The following is an 18,516-nucleotide window of genomic DNA, read 5'->3' on the forward strand; positions in this document are numbered from 1 at the left end:
CATAAATGTGATGAATAATTTATATTAAATAAAGTTAATGTCATATTTTAGTGTGATAAGATGCAGGACTATTTTAATCTGACATCTTCAAGTGAAGATAATTACTTAATGCTGTAGCTTCAGGAAAAAAATGAGAATCATTGTTTAATGCTAACAATTGAAACGTTATATTGAAATGCTGGCACTGTATAATTCTTAAGCTCATATTAATTCAAAAGTATTTAGACTCTAGATTTAAAAACACATAAACACTGTTTTATCATCATAGAAATAAAATATGTTAGAGTGTTTCAACTCTCCAAATCATGAGAAACCAGATTATTTAATAAAGGAAAAGTGTATTACCCATGGTATCTTTGACTATTCTAAAGGGTAAGTATTTCAGTATCTGAGAGGCTTAAAATTGCAAAAAACTTTGTTCATAAAAAAATATAATCTGTTTCCTATATGGCCTATTTTGAGGAAATAAAGAAGTTAAAGTAAAAATGGTCCGGATAAGCTTCCCGATTGGTTAAGCCTCATAGTATCATGGGACTACATTCAATTGAAAGACTGCTGTTATCACGAGAATTAATAGCTGTGGACCCTGAAGACAATGTTGGAATGGCCATAAAATATGTATGTACTGGTAGAATAGTGGTATGAGTCATATAGAGAAAGTTATTCTGATTAGAATTGGGTTTCTCCATAGGAGGAAACTCACTCGACTATAAACTCAATAAAGTGTCTGAATGAGGGGTAGTTGCAATCTCCAATAAGATAATATTGTCGCTACTGCATGAACTGTTAACACCCTCCACTCAGTGGAGGATTGAATTCATGTCATTTGACTTGGCAGCAGGTGCCTTTATCCACTGAGTTATCTTGCTGGCCCCAAAGTTTTGAAAACTGCTCCCTATTGTTGGTTAAAAAGCATGCTCTTGTGTTGCTCATGCTGGTCTTAAACTTGACATATAACGTAGGATGGCCTTGATCTTCCTGCCTCCTCTTTCAGAGTGCTGGACATACAGGCATGCAGTAGTATGCTGGACTTCCAGGCATGGAGTAATATGCTGGACTTACAGGCATGGAGTAGTATGCTGGACTTACAGGCATGCAGTAGTATGCTGGACTTCCAGGCATGGAGTAATATTCTGGACTTACAGGCATGTAGTAGTAAGCGCAGTACATACCATTTCTTAAACAGCCATTTGGTTATTGTTTATCGTTGCTGACAGAATGTGGGAAGGGTCGATTTAAAATAGAAAGTATGACAGTATGATACCTTAGTGAACAAAAGGAATGGAATGGATTGTTCCACAATTCCCCCTGCCTTCCTTATTAATACTTTCATTTTTCCTGTAGCTTTTTGAATATCCTTAGCTAATCTTCTCTACATAACTAGTCATTCTTTACATAATCATCTATGCCCATGCTATGTAGCTACATATTGTCTCTACTTTAATAAATGGACATGATATGTCTATCAGGATTCTCTACAAAATATTTATGTCTATGTCAATTTCCAGCACTGGACAGAGAAGTTTCTCTTTCATAGTAGTCAGTGGTAATAAAAACTTGTATCTGGTCACAGTGCTAAGAATAAGTTTTTGCTTAATGCTTAGCCACAATATAACATCTCCATCATTAGCTCCCGAGCTTTGAGAATATTAAAAAAAAGTATCAGAAAATGAATTCATGAGCAGGACACTAGAGAGAAGGCTCAGTTGTTAAGAACACCATTGTTTTTGCTGAAGACTCAGGTTCAATTCACTGGTTGTGCATAGCCACCAGTAATCATCTATACTTTTAATTCTAGAAGATTTGGCACTCACTTCTGATTTCCATAGGCAACAAATATTCATGTAGTGAATATAAATGCATTTCATTAAAATAATCAAACACATAAAATATGTAAATTTGAAAATATTATCAAAATATGAGTGAGAATAAGATGCAGAGGAAGTAGATTGGTAACTTGAGGGTAGTATGAGATGCTTGCTTCTGGGTATGAACATCTTTTACAATTGAACTCATTGAAGATGTGATCACTGACTGAAGATCTTCCTAGGACAGAGCCCAGAAAACTCAGTTTTTGAGATGGATGTGTCTCATACAGTTTTACCTCTCTTGGGGATTTATATTCAATTAATAGTTGATGCTGAAAGGTTTGCTCATCAGCTTTGTAGGTAACTCTAAAGAAATTTATTTAAAGAAAAATAGATTTCTATCTGGGAATTTTTACCATTTCTCATTCACTTATGTCCATCTAGGCTGACAGGCATGACACCATCTTAAAGCTTCAAATTTTATACTAAAGGAATTTGGGTCAAAAAAGACAGAGGTATGTAGCACTGATTGTCTTTATTGAGTAAATCAGAAATTGTTCCTACCCAACTCTTGGTCCCTAGCTAACATTAAGAGATAAGAGAATATAAAATAAATATGAACTGGCATTGTGTCTACCCAACATTGTGATCAATGGGGACTTAAGTGTTTTAAGTACAGAGAATAATTGAGATAGATTGAATCTCCATCCAGTTAGATCCTACACATTATTTTCTAGTGTCCAGACCAATGAGATTACCTATAACTAACTACTCTCCAAGAACTCTTGTCCAATCCCCAGACCTAGCACAAATTCCATGTTAGAGACCCAGCCTAGGTATTTTTCTAGGTGCCTGAAAATGACAAAGCAATAACCAGCCAAAGTTGAAACCCATGCCACAGGCATTTACCAATCTCTGACATTATCAATGATACTCAATTATGCTTGCAAACAAGAGCCTAGCATAATGATCTTCTGAGAGGTTCTATTCAGCAGCTGATGGAAACATTTTCAGATGCTGGATGGAGATCAAGGACTGTTAGGGAAGAGTTGTGGATGGATTAAATGCCGTTAAAACAATAGTAACCCAATAGAAAGACCAAGAGAGTCAACCCCTGGGAGCTCTCAAGACTGAGCTACTGTGAAGATTTATATATATATGGCCCAGGAAATGGAACTATTAGTATGTGTAGCCTTGTTGAAATAGGTGTGGCACTGTGGGTGTAGGCTTTTAATAGCCTATTCCTAGCTGCTTGGCAGCCTTCAGACAAAGATGTAGTGTAGAACCCTCACTTCCTCCTACCTGCATGATGCCAAGTTCCTGTGTTGGTGATAATGAACTGAATTTCTGATCCTGTAAGACAGCCTCAGTTTAATGTTTTTATGAGACTTGCCTTGCTTATGGTATCTATTCACAACAGTAAAACCCTCAATAAGACAGCAACGATCTAAAGAATATGCATAAGAAGCAGTTAAAGAAATGTTCAATCCCTAGTCATCAGGAAAATGCAAATCAAAGCAACCCTGAGATTCCACTTCATGCCAGTCAGAACGGCTAAGATCAAAAACTCAGGTGACAGCAGATACTGGTGAGAATGTGGAGAGAGAGGAACACTCCTCCATTGTTGGAGGGGTTGCAGTCTCATACAACCACTCTGGAAATTGGTCTGGCAGCTCCTCAGAAAATTGCACACAGTACTACATGAAAACTCAGCTATTCCACTCTTGGGCATATACCCAAAAGAAGCTCCAACATATAACAAGGACACATGTTCCACCACATTCATAGCAGCCTTATTTATAATACCCAGAAGCTTGAAAGAACCCAGATGTCCTTCAACAGACAAATGGATACAAAAATTATGGTACCATTACACAATGGGGGTACTACTCAGATATTAAAAACAATAACTTCATGAAATTCCTAGGCAAATGGATGGAACTTGAAGCTGTCATTCTTTGTAAGGAAACCCAGTCACAGAACACTCATGGCATGTATTCATTGATAAGTAGATACTAGCCCCAAAAGCTCAGAATACCCAAAAACAATTCACAGAAATGATGAAACTCAAAGATAGGGAAGGCCAGAAGATAGATGCCTCAGTCCTTCTTAAAAGGGAGAACAAAGCACCCTTAGAGAAAATAATGGGAAAAATAGAGGAGCAGGGATTGGAAAAGAGATCATTCAGAGAAGCCATCACATATGTAGCCACCAAACCTGTGCGCTGTTGCTGATGCCAAGTAGTGCTTACTGGCAGGAATCTGATATGGATGCCTCCTCAGAGGCCCTACCATAACCATACTGATACAGAGGAGGATGCTTGAAGCTTACTATCAGACTGAATACAGGGACCACAATGAAGGAGCTAGAGAAAGGATTGAAGGACCTGAAAGGATCTGCAACCCCATGGGAAGAACAAAATGATCAACTAACCAAACCCACCCATATCCCATGGACTAAAACACTGATCAATGAATTTGCACAGAGAGACTAATAGCTCCATGTTCATATGCAGGAGAGGATAACATTCTTTGGCATCAATGGGAGGAGCGGCCTTTGGTTCAGTGAAGGCTCATTTTCCTAGTGTAGCAGAATGCCAAGCCGCTGAGGTAGGAGGGGGAACACCTTCATGGAGGCAATGGGAGGGAGAGAGGGAATGGAATTGGGGGAAAAGGATAACATCTGAAATGTAAATCCAGAGATTATCTAATAAAAAATAACATAAAGAACATACATGGGCTGGAATGTGGCTCTTCACACAGATATAGCAGACATGCAGCTCAGTCTCTATATGGATCTTTCATCACCTGGAGTAGAGGCTCTCACTAAAACTGTAACCTGATTGTGATGTCCAATTCTCAGCAGGGCTGCCTTGTCATGGCCACAGATGAGGAATTCCAGGCTTCAGGTCTCCTCCCCTTTATCATCAGGTATTGCTTTTCCCCTCAAGTCCCTTGTTGCCTGTCACCACCCAATACTTGCTGTGGCCAGAAGCCATCAAATGAGATTGGAAGAGTCTGGCCTCCATCACTTAGCTCCTGACTACACTCGTTCACCTGCCACCAGCCCAGGAAGGGAGTGCTGGGTCCTAGGCCAGCTCTCTAGCTTTGAGCTCAGGTCTAGAGGTACACAGAGCAGTAACAGGGTGACACAGACGAGTCAGTGCTAAGGGTCCTAGAGAAATGCCGTGCAGAGAGTATTCGGGGCACAAGGTTCTGAGTTGGTTCCTTTTCTCATAATTGCTTTGCTTTTCCACATTGAAGATTTTTGAACAGGGCTCTTAGTCACCCTAACCACCCATCGGATGTGGATGTGATGTGGCCCTGATCATATTTCAGTGTCATTCCTCAGACCCTCAGCAAAGACTTGGAGGAGCTTTGCAGATCATTTGCAAATCAGTGGGCCTGGCCTCCTGGCTCATTGCCACATTTCCCAATCTGTTCAGGACCACTAAATGTTGAAATGTGTATGCATACCAAAATAAAGGCAATTCGTTGTTTTGCAAGGGGATGGGGGGAGGAGAGGGAGAGAGAACAACAAAAACAAAGAAACAAGAAATTCAAAGAATGAGCCTGGGACTACAACAGAGATTTCTGTAAAGAAGAAAAAAAGTATGGATAGAAACTATCTTTTAAAAATGCTCTTCATACCCAGAGAATAAAGAAATGCAAATCAAAACAGCTTTAAGATTTCATCTTACTTCAGAGAGAAAGTTCAATAGCTTATCTGATATAGCAGGAGTGTGTGTAGGAAAGCAGGGACTCTCAGTCGCCGTTGATATAGCAAAGCACTCAGAACCTTCTGGAAACCATGGAGGATAACTCTCAGAGAGCTAATGACAAATCTACTGTATGGTCCAACTATTCAGAGTGGAAATTGTACTCCTCAGATACTTGTTCAGTTGTGGCGGCTCTACTCACAACATACAGGAAACAGAAACACATACTCTCCTACTGATGAATGGTTAATAAAAGTATGGTATAGGGACTCTGAATTTTTATTCAGCTAATTGTAAAGAAAAGCAAAACCATAAAATTTACAGGTTAGTGGCTGGACATAGAACAGATCATATTAAGTGCAGTAACGCAGAGAGAAATGCACACACTGCATATTGCATGTTCTCTCTTCAGAGGCTCATAGCTCACACTCTTCAGATGTCAGTACATATCACCACATAAGTGCAACAAGGAAGGGAAGATGAACCACTTCTGGCACTGAGGTATGTGACAGAGCATAGAGAGGACAATTTGAATACAAATGATCTGATGGCAGGTACTGGAAAATATGGAGCACTAATTATGGAGGGGAAGACAGTATAGAAGAAGGAATAAGGATTATAAAACAACAGTAAAGACAATTAAAATTTTCTAGTTAATCATATAGCATATTACCGTGTACCTAAAATACTTATAATGCATGTAATTTATTTTACAAATAAGTATCATTTCTATTTATTTATTTGCTCACTTATATACAATGGGATATTGAGGTATTTGTAATATCTCATTCAATAAGGACCTTTCTACTTCATCCATTAGCATATCCATTCATTGGGTGGGCATATTTCAGTGAATGGTTTATTTGGTCATATAATAGAATTAAGATTATGTATCCATGTGTAATGAATTTTCCTATATGCACTCAGAATGCTCCCTCTAAGACACAATGATATTCTAAGAAAAATCCCAGTATAAGGTGTGAGAAATTACTTTTTAGTTGTTAGTCAGTGTTGTCCCAGAGACCCCCAAAACCTATAGGCTATGGGTATTGCCATTGGCTGTTTCCCAGAGATAAAATGTTAAGTCCCAATTGTAGAAGACAACAAGCTGAGCTGAAAGATTGGAGCCACTGAGTAGCTTCCAAGATATTAGAAGGCAAGCTGAAAGCTTCCAAATGGCAGAAGGTCTCAACAGCTCCACTGTGATGCCTGTAATTCACCACAACAGCCATCCTGTGATGGGAACCCTAAAGGGTATTGTGGTGATACACCTATCTTGGCAGTAACTTGGAACTCTCTACTTGGATTGAAGGACACCTTAAAAAAAGTAAAATAATGCCTGGATTTCAGAACCAAGAAAAGTTTTCAAGGCTAGAAGACGGGGATCTTAAACAACAACCTACAATTGCCACTTCACTGATTCAGCATAATTCTTAATTAAATTCTAATATTTTGTCCTTATACCCAGATAGGTATAGCCTTCACTTTATAGCAAGAAAACTTTTTTTTTAAACAACAGGGAGAGACCACTCAGAAACCCAGCTAATCAAAATCCTAAAATCAGAGCCTAATTCCAACAGACATACATATAACATATCTCTGAAAAATGAGATTCAGGAAACATTTTTAAATGGGGGAACCACACATTTAGAAGAACCAGAGAAACAGTGAGTCTATGTAAGACTGTGTCTCCAAGTAATATCAGAAGTTACATCTACAATTTTCCACCAACATGTTTGCCTAAGCAAACTAACGATGAACAGCAACAACAAACAGGTTAATGTGGATATGGGAAAGCCCACAGGTGTCAATTCTACACACACACACACACACACACACACACACACACACACACATGCACACACACGCACACACACATACACAAATAGGCAATTAAGGAATGCTGAAAGTTGAAGAAATAAACCTCCCAAGGAAGACCATAATACAAATTGCCTATGCAATACAAATTATCATCCCTGGTAACATACATGTAAGTAAGAGCATACCAACTTAACAGTTGATGTTAGGAGAGTGTGTGTGTTGTCTATGTTTGTGTACCTGTGTGTGTGTGTGTGTGTGTGTGTGTGTAGTACATTTAATGTGTAAAAGAGTAGATTTTTAAAAACAGAACATAAAATTGAAAGAGAACAGAGGTGATATGGTTTGGTGAAAAAAATTGGAATGGGAAATCATGATTATATTAACATTTCAAAAAATAAAATGATTTAAAAATAAAGGTGGTAACTGGGAAGTCTAGAATAAATTCATGAAAACTTTAATAAAAATTGAATCATGGAACATAGAATATCCAATTAGTAATCATAATTTTTGTTTGTTTCATTCCTTCTTTATGTACTTTTGAGTTTTGAGATATATAAGGAGAACTATTATTGACATATTTAGAAATATTAAAGGAAGTAACATATAATATGCATGAGGAACACCATAATTTTCTTAAAAATACTAAGTATAGGCAAATGCCAAATTAAGCAGAAAGAGGTTAAATCCCTTGACCAAATATATTTAACGGGAGACCAGTGCTGTAGGTCCATAGACATAAGAATTGGTGAGTTACAGGAGCAACCAGAAGCGCCATGCTCAGCACCCGCAGCTTTGATGCTCAAAGGTCAATGACAGCTTTGAACTTTTACATTCCAAATAAAATTGTCCTAATGAATGAATGTACAGGGAAAAGAGGCTGCGTACTCATGGTCTACCCTCAACAACCTAACAGTGGCCTTTGACTGAAGTCTCCTCGAGTAATGCTTTACTTTGTGCATGGCAGGCTCTTTACCCATCACATTGCTGATGCTTTTAATATTGTACACAAATTGATGATAATATTTCAGAAGCCAATAATAAATAATGCAGTATGTTTGATGTTGATATTCATATGAACAGACAATTGTGCCAAAGGAATTTAACTAAATAAATTTGTAGAGATAATCACAGGATCTTGTGAGTTGTATATATTCTCTGTACAGTCATAATGATAGCAATAATGATGATGATGATGATAATGATAATAAGAGAAAATAAATTACTTGTCATATACTAATTCTGAGGAAACTAATGTTAGAAACTTAAAATCCATGATAGACATATTTTGTCTCCAAATTTTTAAGGAATGTTATCAATATTAACTTGAAATTATCCATATTAAGTCATTCAAACCATTAGAAATGCTGCTTCCTAAAGTTAAATAATTGTCACTGTCCTTCTTGGACAAATTACTCAACAGGAAGAAGTAATTGTTAAAAATAGTAACAACTATTCATTTAGAAAGCAAAATCAAATGTACTAAAAATGCCTATATTTTAATAAAAACTGTTAAGCATTTAACAAGTATTCAATATTTTAAATCACATATATATCGAAATGTAATTGTGTAAGTGTAGATACTTAATTTTGAGTTTTTAAGATGAAATTTAGGATGTCTGCTCTGTCTAAAATAAACAAGCATTGTCAAATTCGATACCTAAAATTTTGTATTTGTTTTATGTTATAATCAATGCCAATAATATATGAATATTTTTCTTTGATCTTTGCTCTAGCCTTACTATACCTAGTGCTTATACTCACTATCTTCCAGCATTTATATTATTATATGTACAAAATAATATAAAAATTAAAAAAAATATTTAAAAAACAGACCAAATGAGTTCTTTCCTTATGTAATATAGAATTGAAGTTTGACAAGAGGGTTCAGGATGTAAAGTCACTTGTTGTAGGACCAAGTGCCCTGAGTTCAGTGCTTAGAAGAAATAAGCCAACTTTCAGAAGTTTACTGTAGGGAGCCGTTTGTGCCTCAGTAAAAGAGATTGCGGGAGGTCCCGCGTGGACAGAGACTGGACAGAGAGATCGCTCGTGGGGGACTGCGCGTGAGAGGTCGCCTAGACAGTAGAACTTGGTAGGGAGTTCCCGGCTCAGAGAGAAGTTTCCTGCTCAAGAAGCCCCCTGCTCAAAGTGCTGTTCAATAAAGGTTATCCGCAGAAGAATCTGTTTGTTTGTTGCACGCCTGTTCCTAGCGGCAGGAAGCGTGGGCTTGTGACACTCTACATATATGTCACAGTATGTACACAGACACACATAGACTCACACATACATACACTTGTGCACACATACAAACATGCTAAATATAAACAAAAGTAATATATGTATGTGAACTATGAGCCTGATGTAACCTTGAGAAATATTTGTAAGTATGAGGAAAGCAAAGGTTGGTCCTTGATAGTAAATAAACAGTCTATAGTAAATGGGCATATTAAAGAGTGGAGACATGAGAGTTGTGTGTCTTTCTTTTTAGCTTATTAGACTGCACGGGCTAGCAATGGAACTTGAAGCATTCATGATACTGTCAGTTGTTGAGATCAGTAGACATCCTACATATTAATAAAATGTAGCTTTGCACATTAAGCTGCAGCTGCTGTATTTTCTCTTGACACCCCTTAACATGGGATATTCTGCCACAGGGCAGACTGACGAAGAACCACTTACAAGAATACTTTGTAATAAGTGTCAATAAGTTTTATTTGATTTGTGGCTATAAATTAGTAATGCAATAATATAATCTGTCAATATTTCAGTTTCTTGTATTCAATATTTTAACATATGTAATACATATATGTAAATTCTATTTAGTAGAAATAAGATATTTGAGTGAAAAGCTTAGTAGCCTAAGGAAGAATAGAATTTTTTTTTTTTTGATACATGCATGAGGGAGTGTAAAGGTGACAACAGAGTTTACACACGCATGGACTCATGATTTTCTCAGCTTTACTGAAGCACTGGTGTCCCAACTGACACCCAGTACCTATTCAGTGAAGAAATCACTCAGCACCCAGTACATATTCAGTGACAAAATCACTCAACACCCAGTACCTATTCAGTGACGATATCACTCAGCACCCAGTGCCTATTCAATGATAAACTCACTCAGTCCATAGTGAAACACAACTCTGACTTTATCTGGATTTTTAGATTCATTCAGGTAGAAGTCTTCAGTAAGTATGCCTTTCCTTTGTTGAGTCTCCAAAGCAGCTAAGGAAACTGCTATATGATACACTGTTTCTTCTTTTTTAAAAAGAACAAATCAGTATGTGAGCTTCTATATTCCTTATAAATACACTGCCATACTTTCTCAAGTATGTGTACATACACGAAAACCCTATGTAAGTCCCATACACACTATAAATCAACATGTGTTTATTATGACTTGTATACCATAAACTCAATAAATTTGAAAAAGCTAAGTTCAGACTCTAAACACATATTAAGATTATTTGTAGACTTATTATTTAGACATACTCTATAGATTGTGATGAATGCTTATAATGAATAAAGTACAATGTATCATTATAATATATATACATATATAATAAATACATAAAAATTTATACATATGTTTCTATGTATAAAATATACATATGTTTACTTGTTAAATATGTATGTAAATGTATGTACACACACATACAAACATATATATATAATTTAATGTTAAGACATAAAATATTCAGACCAAGTTCAAATTGCACTATTTTTATACAGCTTAGCTGTTCTTTTTCTAAAATCAATATCTACAAATAATAGATGAGATCCCAGAGGGTTGAGTTAAGCATCAACTTTCACTTGACAGTACTGCAATTGATCATTAACTCAATAATACATGTGAGTGTCACACTATGGATCATCCTTTGCACACTATAATACAGAATCAATAGCATTCAAAAAAAAGCACCATGGTTATCCTAAAGACTGTATAATAGCGCGGGCTAAGATAATGTCCCAGCTCTTAAGGAAGTAAGATATCATGAAACCCAAATGATGAACAAAGCTTCCAACACCACATTTATTTTGGTTGTGTACACTACATGTTACCTAGGCAAAAATACCTTTGTGGTTAAAAGCATTATATTTTCACAGTGTTAAAAAGCCACAGTGCAGTGATGTCAATGGTATCATTTTGACTTTCAGTATAATAGCATGCATACTAGAATGAGGAGCCTGTACTGATCCGTAGTTTCTTTATGTATAAATAAAAGAATCTACACAGAACACCATGCCATCACTTACTGGAGAATGAGTTAACCCATGGGCTTGTTCCCTGTGTTGTGTGACTCTCTCCAGTCAATCAAGTCCGGAATGATAACCCAAATATAGATTCTTAAACCAAATTCAACAGATAATAAAAACCTAACCAATTTACACACACATTAGTTTACAGACCTGAGAAGCAGTGGGACCAAGGTTAATAAAATTAGTCAAAGAAAGAGACTATATCCAGTCTCTTTCTCCTTCTGTAAGGTCAGGAAGCTGGAGAATTACCCACTGTTTCATTTCCTTCTAGAAAGATTCAATTGCAGATAACAGAATATCAATTATTTGTTTTCCAATATTTGAATTCTAGACATATCTGTATATAGTAGATATGTTTTTAGAAGATAAGTTTTACAAAGTTTTCCTGCTTTCCTTTATTTCTTGAGATTTTAAAATGCATATTTACTCATTTAAATAATTTCCTCAAAAATATCCAAACATCAGAGGGATTGTTAAATAAGACAAATCTTCAAATATTTTTGAGACAAAATATATTAATTAAAAATATTCAAAATGTCAGATTATAAATAAAATAAATTGTATTCAAGCTCATAGTTTAAACAATTAGCCTGAAAAAAGCAAAAACAATAAAAGTATGATCATAAGAAATACTATTTAGAGATAATATATGCTAAAGAATTGTAAAGACTTACCCACAGCTGTAAACATCTAGTCATTTGCTGAAACTAAGAGTTTGCGGCATCTTCCTGTAGGCTACTTTTCTCTTACTTCACAAAGGAGTTCACCACTTAATTTAGCACTACCCTAGACAATCAGAAATAAAAAAGAAGATCTTTCTTCCTGGTTTAATTCCTTTGACATTATAGTTCTATTTCCTTCCTTTAGTGGCTTGTGTCATGCACACAAAATGGCACCATTCTCGCTCCACAGAGGCAGGCTTTATATCCCAAGCTTGTGTATGAGTGTGGGACACAAAATACCACTTCCTTATCATGAGCTTGTTAGCTTGTCCAATCTATGGCAATCACTTCAGTCCCGGGGGCTGGAGGACACAAGATGCAGTGAAAGGGAAGCCAAAGCTGAAGAGAGATCAATACTGCACTGTGAAGCAAGAAGTGTGGGCTATTTACTTTTCATTGATCCGATGGTGCAGGAGAAACACCTCAAACTGGCATTAAATTGAAGGAATATATCTTTTTTTTTTTTAACTTCAAGGTCAGAAAGGAGTTAAGAAGAAATGAGAAGAAACAGAGACTAATCACCGAAGTGCAATAAAACTATTAATCCACATTACAAAGACCCGTGCTAACATTATTAACTTTCAAGTTGAATGAGGTTTGAAACAAAGTGGGGAGTGCACAGGTTATGTTGTGTTTTGTTTAAAAGTGCTTTGCCGTGCACTTGAAACTGCAGCCCAACACTGGTATAAGAGAAGTAAATTAAATCAAATTTTATTGACTGGCTAGAAACCCAGTATTAGACTTCAACAATAGTGAAGCCAAACAAGTATCCAGAATACATATTAATTAACAATGGTTCTATTCCAGTCATAAAGGGGACCATTAAAATTTAATTTGTAGGGTTTGAAAATGGAGGCTTGGTCTGAGGAGATGTGGTAATGGTTAATAGGCTGTAGTAACCAAAACACAAGTCAGAACCCCAGAATCCACAGAGAGAGCAGCGTATCTTCACGGCTTACCTTGGAAAACTTTCAATTCCAAAGTGAACTAGGGAGTGAAAGCAGCACACATTAAATTGAAAATCCTTGTCTTAAAGAATAAGGTAGAACTTGTTGAGGAAGATTACAGACTTCATCTTCAGGATTACAGAAATATAAGCACACACACATATAAACCCACAACACACATGTGCTAGCACATATGAAAACATATCTGCACACACACAATACACAAACATGAACAGAAGCAAAGCAATGAAATAAATGATTAAATAATTCATGGAATAAACTCAGACATATCCTAGATGTATAGATGAGTTTAAAGCACATGTTTATCAAGTACAATTATTCTGTACAATCCTCCAACCTGAAATGTTTAAGTAGCAACTATTTAAATACATGAAATTAATTTTAAGCCCATCATATTTGATTTTATATGTCTTAACAACTCTTACTAGATTTAGAAAAAGTTTACCCTTTTGATGTCAATGATATGATAACATAATTTTAGTGATTTATTTACTTATTTGTCCCTTCATCCATCCATTCATGTAAATCTGTGCCAATCAATCCACTCACATATTAATCTACTCACACATATGCATTAATAGATGCAAATTTTTGTGTGACTGATATATATTAATTCTTTCTGGGTAAGAATTTTAGCAGAAAGCAAACACTGAAATTAAAGTTAAAGTTTGTCATGTTCACTGCAATAATTAAAAGTAGACACATGTTTTATGTGTGCTAAATTTCTAATTCTCAATATTAAGTAAAATCATTACTTTTCTTATTAACAAAGATTGCTTTGGTGTTGCTAATCTAAACCCTGACCATTTTAGAAAAAGTTCATGTGAAGAATGCAGAATAAAATATTGTTTTCCCGCACCCTGCTCCCATTCCCTGCCTTCACTTGTTTTCATGAAGGTTCTCCCTCTTCAATTCACCCTTTCTAGTTCAGTGACTTGCCATTCCCCTACACTGGAAAAACGCACCTTCTTTGGACCAAAGGTCTCTTCTCCCCATGATTCCAGACAATGCTATCCTCTGCTACATATGCAACTGTAGCCATATATATAGTGTGTGTGTTTGTGTGTGTAACAACTCCTAATGTAAAATGATAAAAAATTGAAAGAGAGAAAGAAGGTGTGTGGGGGAAGGTTTGAAAAAAAGGGGGAACGAAGAAAAGATGGTGTGACATTATAATCTTAACTAGAAAGAAATGTTCGAAAGCATATATCAGCTCCTAAAGTAAGGGAGGCAGCAACAATTTTTAAAAGCTGCATGGTAATAGCGAAGCCTGTAAGGTTCCCCACTAGGTTCTCTCTGTGCACTGTGTGGTTGTTTAACGTGAGGGTTTTGTGGTACCCCTAACAACGGGAATGCGGGAGTTCGTAAGTCTCTTCCAGGGTGCCCTACTGTAGCCTTGCTATAAGGCTTGTACCTAGTATTATTGCACATGGTCTTGTTATGCCGTGTTCCTTTGAGAGTCCTACGCTTTTCTGAACAGAAACGGTGGAGCGGTGGGGAAGGAAGAGAGACGACGTGGACACAGGTAGAGTAGAGGGCAGGGATGCCGTCATCCGAAGGTAATGTATGAGAGAAGAAAAAGTCTACATGGCCAAAAGGGTCCATTTTCATCACTGCTCATTCTAAGGTACAAAGAGCATGGGAAATAGAAGAGAGAAATGCCTAGAAAGAGAAACCAAAGGCCACAGAGAGCAAGGGATAGAGAAGTAACTCAAGGAAGTGTTCTTAGAAAGATATCTGGCCTTTGCAGTTGGCATGCAGACTTCTGTTTCTGTCTTTGTCTTTGATGTCCTTCAGGACACAGGATCACAAACAACCCCTGAGTTTTCAGAAATGTGGGCATCTAGGAAACATGCCTAATATTATAAATTCTTTAATTCAGTTATCACAGAGTGGGAAGAAAATAGAAAACTATATCTAAGATCTGACTTTTATAGACAAAGATTATCTAAAGCAATTATGGGAAGAGTCAGCTTTACCTGAGTGAATGCAGATACTCTGGAATCCTGGCCTCTGTTACCATGTGTTCTATGTGATCCAAATAGAAAATGGTTTTTCTGAGGCATCATTTTTTAGTTCTATTAGAAGTTTAATGCAAGGAGAAGTTTTATACTTCATCATATAGTTTATTTCCTGATTTAAAAAAATAAAAAGCACTCTTGCACTCTAACTACAAAAAAGGAATAGAAGAAAGCCATTATTTAAGGTGATATGGAAACTGTAAGGAAGGTTAATTAAACACTACAGTGGCTTGTTTGAATCAATGTTGTGTGTGTTCTGGGTAGTTTAGGTATCAGCATTAATGAAAACATGGGACTACAGAATGTTGCTGTCCCTCCTTTTTCTTCCTGCTCTGCCATCCAGCACAGACACCAAGACCTTGATGCAGAGTCTGGGAGATGGGAGATGCTTATTGATTTCCTAACTTGTTATTCCAACTTTCTAATCATATATTATCTACTTTGACTGAACCTCCATTAAATTTCTATTTTCTTTACTAAGCCTCCAGGAGATTAACATGAGCTAGTTTGATATGCAAAGAGTATTTTGTAAAGAAAAGTAGGATTAAGAAATACATTTAAAAATATCTCATTTACATGGACAAAGGTTTGGTTCTTGTTTTTTTTTTTTTAAATTTTTCGGTAGGGAAATTTTATTTAATTTATTCTAATGTGTTTCATGTTTAAAACTGAATGGCTTCCATAAGAATAATTCTTATTTAAATAAAACGTATGTGCACTGAAAATTCTTTCTTCATCTCTGTTTTTCCCATCAAATTAAAATAAAAGACTAATTTTCTTTCTTCTGGATCTAACTTAGCACTTGGCAAATATATACTTTTTTACTTCTTAAATAATAACATTTTAAATTCAAAAATATGATTTCTGCCTTAACACTTTGGCCTAGCTCTTGATCAGCTAATTTTTCAGCCATCTTGTTCATCACATATAACAACCATCAAAAGAGGAATAACACATAGAGGCTCCCAGAACTCAAGTTACATTAAAAATCGAAGTACAACAAGAATGCATATAAAGTGCAGGAGGCAAGCAAACCCCATTCTGGTGTCCACAGTATCACAGTCCTTTTCACATACATGTCGGGTTTAAAAGATGAAACTGATCTTAACTTCTGTAAATTTTATTTAATCATTTTTTTACCACCCCAGATTCTATTCCCTCCAGATCTGACCTCTGACTGTTCCCAGCCCCATTCCTCCTCCCTGCCCCCTGTCTCCACAAGGATGCCCTCACCCCTCAACCCCTCACTCCATAAGATCTCTAAACTCCCTGGGGTCTCCAGTCACTTGGGATTTAGGTGCATCTCCTCTGACTGAATCCAGAACAGGCAGTACTCTGCTGTATTTGTGTTGGGGACCTCATATCAGCTGGTGTCTGCTGCCTGGTCGGTGGTCCAATGTCTGAAAGACCTCGAGGGTCCAGGTTAATTTAGACTGCTGAACAGCTTACAAGTTTGCCCTCCTCCTCAGTTTCCTCCAGCTCTTCCCTAATTCAAACAGAGGAGTCAGCAGCTTATGCTGATTAGTTGGGTGTGAATATCTGCATCTTTCAGCTGCTTATTGGGTCTTTCACAGGGCAACCCCCTCCCTCCTTTCTTTTCAGTCCTAACCTTACAAATTCCTCCAACCATTTCCCTACACCTTCTCCTCAGAGAAGAGGACCTCATCCTGTGTACCACCCCATCCAGGGACATCTAGTTTCTGCACATCCCCTCCCACTGAGGCCCAACCATGCAGTTCAAGTAGTGGAGAAGAGGATCTAATGGCAGGGAACAGAGAGAGGAACAGCACCTATCCCACTTATTTGTGAACTACATGAATACCAAACTACACATTTACTACTAATGTGTAGAGAGTCTATACCCTGCTCCTGCATGCTCTCTCGTTTGTGGACCAGGCTCTACGGGCCCCTATGGTCCCAGGTTAGTTTACCCTGTAGTTTTTTGTTTCTTTGTTTGGTTGGTTGGTTTTTCTGTTTTGGTGTGTGTGTGTGTGTGTGTGTGTGTGTGTGTGTGTGTGTGTGTGTGTGTGTGTGGTGTCTTTTGGTGTCAAGTCTGAGCAGGACCCCTCCAAGCTTGCTCACTGCTATATCTATCTCTTCCACAGGACTCCCCTGGCTCTGCCTGATGTTTGGTTGTGGGATGTATTTGCTTCTGTCCAGGGGTACATGAAGGTTCTAAGGATAGATATACTAGGTTTCTGTCTGTAAGCTATCATTAATAATGTTAGTGGTTGGCATTCTCACGTGAGATGACTCAAGGCCATTCTTTGGCTAGTCTCTGTTCCATCTGCATTCCTTCCCATATTATAAGCAAGAAAAATTTGGGGTTGAAGGTTTTGGGGATGAATTGATGTCGTCTGACTTCTGGAAGTCCTGCCTGGCTAGAGGACATGGCCATTTTAGTTTCCATATTCTCCTCTAATAGGAAACTAAGCTAGAGTCACCTCCATACATGTCCCGATTTCTGTCCCATCCCAGTCCTTCAATTAGTCACTAAAGATACCCCTCCCTGGGTCTCTTTCAGTTCCTCTCTTCCCACAATTGATTTATAACCTCACATTCCTCACCTCCTCTCTTACACAGTTCCTTCTCTCCATCTACCTCCAATGACTACTGGATTTAACTTTCTGAATGAGTTTCATGCATCCTTGCTTAGAAACTCCTTATTATCCAGTTTCTTGGGTCTGTGTTTTATAGCATTGCTATTCAGTACTTTATAGCTAAAGACTTATAAATGAGTAGATATCACATGTGTCTCTCTGGCTTTGGGTTACCTCACTTAGAATGACATTCTTTAGTTTCATCTTTTTCCTTGCAAAATGTGTGAGTTTTAATAGCTGAGTAGTATTCCATTGTGACTATGTGCCACATTTCTTTATTCATTCTCTGTTGAGGGACATCTAGGTTGTTTCCAGTTTCTAGCTATTACAAATAAAACTGTTATAACAATAGTTGAGAAAGTGTCCCTGTAGTATAGTGGCACATCTTTTGGGTATATCTTACCTAACTGGGTCTTGAAGCAGAAATATTCCAAGTTCTCTGAGAAACTGCCAAATTGTTGTTGAATGTGGTTGTACAAGTTTGCACTCCCACCAGCAGTGTAGTAGTGTTCTCCTTGTTCCACATCCTTGCTAGCATGTACTACGTATTGAGTGTTTGATCTCACCCATTCTAATGGGTGTAAGATAAAATCATACTGTCATT

The sequence above is a fragment of the Micromys minutus genome, assembly GCF_963924665.1.
Source record: "Micromys minutus genome assembly, chromosome: 11".
Classification (NCBI taxonomy): domain Eukaryota; kingdom Metazoa; phylum Chordata; class Mammalia; order Rodentia; family Muridae; genus Micromys; species Micromys minutus.